The following is a 7728-nucleotide window of genomic DNA, read 5'->3' on the forward strand; positions in this document are numbered from 1 at the left end:
TTAATATATACTTGAAGATTTTGATTTTAGCATGACATTTAATCATTAAGATAATTTATTCTAATCTAAGAGCCGATATAAGAACAAAAGATTATTTCTGAGAATACTTTTGGAAGAAGCAACTAAGATAAGGAAGTGTATTCTCTAATATGTCTTTGATCTGAGTCACTGGCTACTATCATAGGGCTGGTCACAAGAATAAATGATAGTAGAGTTGGGAAGGAGCAGTCTTGGGCAGAAGGAAGTTATAACCTATGAAAACTACTATTCTTCTGTACAGAGATGTGATTTTGATACCTTATCATTATCCGAATATTTCATCCTTTTTAAAATTATGGATATTCTAAGGAATATTTTATTAAAGTCTCTAAGTGATCTTCAGTAATAATCTTAATTCCAAATAGGACACACATTTTAAAAAAGATATTTTAAAGTCTCTCTGCTTATTAAATATTATCAGTTGTCATTCAGCATAACTCAGGATGTAATACTGATTTCTTCAGAGAGTAGAAGATAGCTTAATTTACTGTGTAGAATGTACCAGTGACATAACTAAGGTGCGGTGAGGCTGGAGTGATTACTAATTAGGATAGTTCCTAACTGTCATTCCACTTGTACAGCTCCTACTGAAATCGACAGGAATCTTGGAGCAACTTGATTTTCTCATGTAGCTGTCAGATCTTAAAAGACCGTAATCAGTACGTAAATGCTGTATTTTCATAGAATGTGGAAGAATTTGTGCATTCCAGAATAATGCCATATGGATGTTTGCATAATAAGGAACCGTGATTTAACCAGACTGAAGACAAATTATAGTCTCATCTCTGCCTTGGCCTTAGACCAGGTCTCCATTGGCAAAGCTAAGTAGAGGATTGGATTTTTTTTTTCTTTTATAAATACATTCAAGATTGAAGCAAAAGCAAAAACTGATTTTTGCTATTTAAATAATTACTAACGCATTTTAGAATAAAAATAATATTCTCGTGATCTTAATGATGCAGTCTTCATCAATTGGAACACAAAAGTAATAAACTTGAGCATGTCTTTGTTGAATTACTGTGTATGTTTCTTTTTGCATGTCCGCATGCATATATACTTTTTAGGTTTAAATTACAGTTACGCTTTATTTAAGGAATACACTCTTTGTCAAAAAAGTTTATGTAGAAATTTATTACTATCTTTTTTAAAAATAGCAGGTGACAAAGTCTTTGCAAGGCATTAATAAATTAAATTATTTCAATATAAAACATTGTCCCAAAAATCCTAGCTAGATGACTGATAGGGAAGTTTTGTTCTGCTTTGGGAGTTAGTTGAACATTCACTTCTTCCTCATTGATTGAGAAGTTTTGTTTTTGTTTTTGTTTTTTTAATTCCTCAAGGTAGAAATGCTGCATAGGTATTGCTACATTTCTGCCTTGGGAAAAGATGGTGTATTTTCCTAGGGCTGTTGTAGCAAAGTACCCAAAACTCATAGCAGAAATTTATTATCTCACTGTTCTGGAGATTAGATATCTAAAATCAAGATGTCGGCAGAGTTGATTCTTTCTGAAGACTGTTAGAGAGGGTCTGTTTTATGCCTCTCTCCTAGATTCTGGTAGTTTTCTGGCATCACTCCAATCTCTGCCTTCATCTTCACATAGCATTCTTCTTGTTTCTCTGTCTCTACATCATCTTCCCTCTGTGCACCTTTGTGTCTAAATTTTTCCTTTTTATAAGGACAGAGTCTCATTGGATTAGGACCCACCTTAATGACCTCATCTGAACTTGATCAGCTGCAAGAATTTTATCTGCAAATCAGGTCACATTCACAGGTACTGGGGGCTTAGGACTTCAAATCGTTTTGGGGGGCAGGGAGGCAATACATTTTATCCTATAACAGATGGAAAGTCTAAATCTGAAATTAAAGCAAAAACAAAATAGAGAAGGGAAGACAAACAATTTGGTGACAAACTTACATTAGTTGAACAGAAGTAACCAGAATGTGTCATGTAGGATTCTAACCTACTCTGATAACTAGTATACCGTAAACCAAGGACATTTACATAAGATAGGCAGGAGCAAGTAGCTATTAACAGTTTAGTGAGATTATGAGCTAATATCCCAAAAGGTTAAAGAGTCAACACAGCATTCATGGACATGGTGTTCACAGAGTATAGATTGTCTCTTGCATTATTTTCTTTTGCCTGTTTTGAACATATATGTTCATGGTTAACAATAGAGCTTAGATTCTTATAGTGGATTCTGCTGTTTGTTGAGACTGAAATATAAATGATAAAATCAATGCTAGATTTTCCATAAAGCCTGTTAAAAAAGAAAAATCTTATTGTAATAAATGATCCTGATACAAGAATACAGCCAATATTGCCCTCCCTTGAACTGACCTGACATAATGGAGTGATGTATTAGTCCCATACCTCACAGTATACTTGAAAAAAGTATTTTAATTAAATCTGGAGATAGATTATTAGTTAAATTTAACTATGATTGGTACAGAATAAAGAAATTTCTTGTTATTTAATGATACCTTAGATTACTTTAAAAATTGCTCAATAATAATTTGACTTCTTTATTTATAAATATCTTATTTATAATTTTATTGTTTTTATTTTTATTTGATTGTTCAACTATTTTACTAGGTAATCTTGTTTTAGTCCAATTCTTAAAATAATAATTGTATCTTTTTTTCAAAATTAAGGCAAATAAAAGAAGGATGTAAAAGGCATCCAAACAGGAAATGAAGAAGTCAAACACTATTTGCAGATGACATGATTCTCTATGTAGAAAATCCTAAAGACTCCACAAGAACTCTACTAGAAACAATAAGCAAATACAATAAAGTTTCCGAATACAAAATCAGCATTTAAAAATCGCGGGCAGAGAATATCAAAGAGAGTAAGAGAGGAAAGTGACATAGAGAAATGACTGAAAATTAATGCACTAAAATGTTAGCAGCATCTACTTCTGGTTGGTAACATTATGTGTGAATTTAAAAAGTTCTCTGATTATTAATTTGAAAAATATATATGAGTATTTTTATAGGCACTGTGAAACTGTGACAGGCACTAGGAAGGCAAAAATGACCAATGTGGTAAAAAGGCCTCTACTTTCATGGAACTTAGAGTCCACTGCAAAAGAAGGATACAAAAAGAGAAATGAGCCTAAAAAAGAAGCAGCCTCTTGATTTGGTAGAATATGAATCATGGGGGCAGAGTTCTCACAACCTCTTGGTCTTTCAAGTTTTGATTTTCCTGGCCTTTACCTAATGTCCATATATATATAAAAACATTTATTATGTGTATACATATATCTTTAGTTTTTGCCCAGTATCCAATTCTAAAAGGCAAATAATCCTGGGAAGGCAATCATATGACCTCCTTTGACACTAAACAGTAAAGAGAAAATAAAATAAGATCAGCTTTCTAAGCCAGGTAAAGGGAAAGGAAGCAGAGACCTTTAAATAAAGGGAAAGGGGGTGGTCTTTGGTGCTGAAATAAAGTTTTTCTACCTTAGCATTGCTCAATCTCGGATCAGTATCTGCATATAATCAATAATGTACTAAATTGAAATCTTACTATTGGCAATATAAGAATCCATTCTAAAAATAGAGCTAAAAACGTAAGATACTTGCAATTACATAGAACAGGGGGAAATATCTAACTTTTAACTGAGGTTTACTGGGATCAAATAATCAAACCTAAAAATACTTTGATTAAAAAAGTTCATAATTAGGTCATTGCTGTATTAACCGCTTTCAAGTCCATCATGTTTTCAACCAGATTGTATCTTAATGGGATGCCTTAAAAGGGACATTTTAATGCTTTCATGTGAAAAAATATAGAATCGAGATTAAACAAAGCTGGCTAGACTCACTAAAGAAAAAAGAGAAAGGACACAAATAAGCAAAATCAGGGATGAAAGAGGGAAAATTACAACAGACGCCACAGAAATACAAAGGATCACGCAAGATGACTATGAAAAAGTATATAACACCAAATTTAGTAGAAACCTAGAAAAAATGGACCAGTACTTAGAATAATGCAGCCTTCCTAGATTGAATCAAGAAACACTGGAAAATCTAAAGGGACTAATAAGCAGTATGGAAATTGAGACAATCATTAAAAAACTACCAAAAAGTAAAAGTCCCAGGACCAAATGGCTTCACCAGTGAATTCTACCAAACATTCAAAGAAGATTTAATACCTATTCTTCTCAAACTCCTCCGAAAACATCAAAGAGAAGGTAATACTTCCCAACTCATTTTAGGAGGCCAATATTACCCTGATGCCAAAACCTGGTAAAGATAACACAAAAAAGAAAACTACAGACCAATATTTCTCATGAACACAGATGCAAAAATCCTAAATAGCATACTAGTGAACTGAATACAGCAACATATTAAAAAGATTATACACAACAATCAACTGGGCTTTACCCCAGGGACACAGGGATGGTTCATTATATGCAAATCGATTATTGTGATACACCGCATAAACAAATTAAAAAAATAAGAATCATATGATCATATCAATAGATGCAGAAAAAGCCTTCGACAAGATGCAGCATCTATTTATGATCGAAACACTTAAAAAAATCGTTATAGAAGGAAATTACCTTAACATAATAAAGGCCATCTATGACAAACCCTCAGCCAACATTATACTTAATGGTGAAAACTAAAAACCTTCCCCCTAAGATCAGGAATAAAGCAAGGCTGTCCATTATCACCACTGTTATTTAGTATAACAATGGAGGTCTTAGCGAGTGCAATTAGGCAAGAGAAAGATATAAAAGGCATCCAAATAGGAAATGAGGAAGTCAAACTGTCACTATTTGCAGATGACATGATTCTCTACATAGAAAACCCTAAAGACTCCACAAGAACACTACTAGAAACAATAAGCAAATACAGTAAAGTCTCTGCATACAAAATCAATGTTTAAAAATCTATAGCGTCCCTATACTCTAATAATGAAGTGTCAGAAAAAGAAGTGGAAAACATTTAATCTTTTTGCAATTGCAACAAAAAGATTAAATTCCTAGGAATAAATTTAAAGAAACATGTGAAGGACCTATATAATGAAAACAATAAGACCCTATTAAAAGAAATCGAAGAAGATACAAAGAAATGGAAAGATATTTCATGTTCTTGGATTGGAAAAAATCAACGTAGTTAAAATGTCCGTATTACCTAAAGCATTATACAGATTTAATGCAATCCCTATCAAAATCCCATTGACATTTTTTAAAGAAACAGAACACAAAAACATCCAAATTTGTATGTAAGCACAAAAGACCCCGAATTGCCAAAGCCATCCTGAAAAAAAAGAATGAAGCTAGAGGCATCACTCTGCCCGACTTCAAATTATACTACAAAGTGACAGTAATCAAAATGGCAGCAAAACAGATACACAGACCAGTGGGAAAGAATCAAGAGCCCATAAGTGAACCCATATTTATATGGGCAGGTAATTTTTGACAAGGAGACAAAAAACATGCAGTGGAGAAAGGAAAATCTCTTCAATAAATGGTGCTGGGAAAACTGGAAAGCCACTTGCAGAAGAAGGAAATTAGACTGTTTCTATCATTACACACCAAAATTAACTCACAATGGCTTTAGGAATTTAATATAGGACGTGAAACAATAGAATGCACAGAAGAAAACATAGGAACTAAACTCAAAGACCTTGGACTTAAAGAGGATTTTATGAATTTGACCTCAAAGGCAAGGGAAGTAAAAGTTAAAATAAATGAATGGGGCTACATCAAACTAAAAAGTTCTACACAGCAAAAGAAACCATCAACGAGGTAAAGAGACAACCATTCGAATGGGAAAATATATTTGCAAGCAACGCCTTCGAGAAGGGCCTAATATCTAAAATATACAAAGAACCCGTACAACTCAATAAGAATAACAACAACAACAACAACAAACAAATGATCCAATCAAAAAATGGGCAGAGGATCTGAATAGACACTTCTCCCCAGGAGACATACAAATGACCAGCAAATATATGAATAGATGCTCAACATCGCTAGCTATTAGGGAAATGCAAATCAAAACCACAATGAGATACCATCTCACATCTGTTAGAATGGCTATAATCAACAGGATAAATAATAACAAATGTTGGAGAGGATGTGGAGAAATAGGAACTCTCATACATTGCTGGTAGGACTGCAAATTGGTACAGCCACTTGGAAAACAGTATGGAGGTTCCTCAAAAAAGTAAGAATTGATCTACCATAGGATCCAGCAACCCTTCTACTGGATTTTTACCCCAACAACTTGAAAATCCATATCCAAAAAGATATTTCACACTGATGTTCATAGCAACACTATTCACAGTGGCCAGGACATGGAAGCGACCAAAGTGTCCTATGATAGGTGATTGGCTAAAGAAGCTGTGGAACATATATACAATGGAACGTTACTCAGACATAAGAAGAGATGAAATACTGCTATTTGCAACGACATGGATGGACCTTGAAAGAATCATACTAAGTGAAATAAGCCAGACAGAAAAGGTTGAAAATCACATGATATCACTTATATGTGGGATATAAACCTAAAAGCAACAAATGAACAGGACAAACAAACAGATACTCATGGGCATGGACGATGGACTAGTGGTTACCAGAAGGGAGGGGAGAGAGGAAGTGGGAAAAAAATAAAATGTTAAAAAAAGGTCACATAAATATAAATTTTTTAAAAAATGACATTTCAAAAAATAAAAATAAAAAATAAAATCAAAGAAAAAGATTAATCAACTCCATTAAAATATTACTTTTTGCTTGAGACTCTCTGACAGCAATTTTGACTTTCAGAAGCTGTTCTTTGATACAAATCTATACTTCACTGCCATGACATCATAGAGACTAAACATCCTATGAGTTTTCAAAGATGAGTTTGAAAGATTTGAGATTAGTTCTCAAAATATTGCTAGAAGTCATCCTGAGAAGGCAGAATTGTGATGAAGAGACTAGTAATACCTAAATTTTCATTTTAATGTGCAACAAACATACTTTTTAAAAGAAAAAAGAACACTTAAATTTGGAGGCGGAGACAGAAACAGAGATAGCCAGGGAGAAGCCCAATAGTTTTACAAAAAAGGGTTTAGTTAAAAAGACTGATTCTTTCTTAATATGTAGCACCATGAACCTTCTCTGCTTGCTTTCAGTAGCTTTGTTTCCTTTATGAAATCAATAGATATTTAAGGCAATATTCTAGTAGGCAGTTCTAAATCACAGAAATAGATGTTATGACATAGTATGATTTTCTTGATATAAACTTACATATTTGTAAATGTGCAATAAGGAAGATATAAATCAACTCTAATAACTGAAACTATTGCTATTACAAAAAGATCTATTGATAGTGTATCAGCTTCCTTAATTATCAAAGAGACTTGAGATTTTCATTTCTGATAAATTTTCATTGATAATATTTTAATGGAACTTCATCTAGTCACTTAATAAAATTGCTTCAACATTATTTTCAATGCTTGTTATACCATCATCACACACCATGTGACAGTTTATCACACTTCCATGAGCACATGTATGTTATATGTGATCACATAATCTACCTTCTCATAATCTCATATAATCTCTCAAGACAGTATAAGTTTTTATTTACTTTTAATCAGCTTGGAACAAGTCAATTTCAATTGGTTTTATTGGCACAAAATACCAGAATAGTAAATCACATAGCAATGAAATATTTTCTTG

Source organism: Pteropus alecto, unplaced genomic scaffold (assembly GCF_000325575.1).
Source record: "Pteropus alecto unplaced genomic scaffold, ASM32557v1 scaffold182, whole genome shotgun sequence".
Lineage (NCBI taxonomy): Eukaryota > Metazoa > Chordata > Mammalia > Chiroptera > Pteropodidae > Pteropus > Pteropus alecto.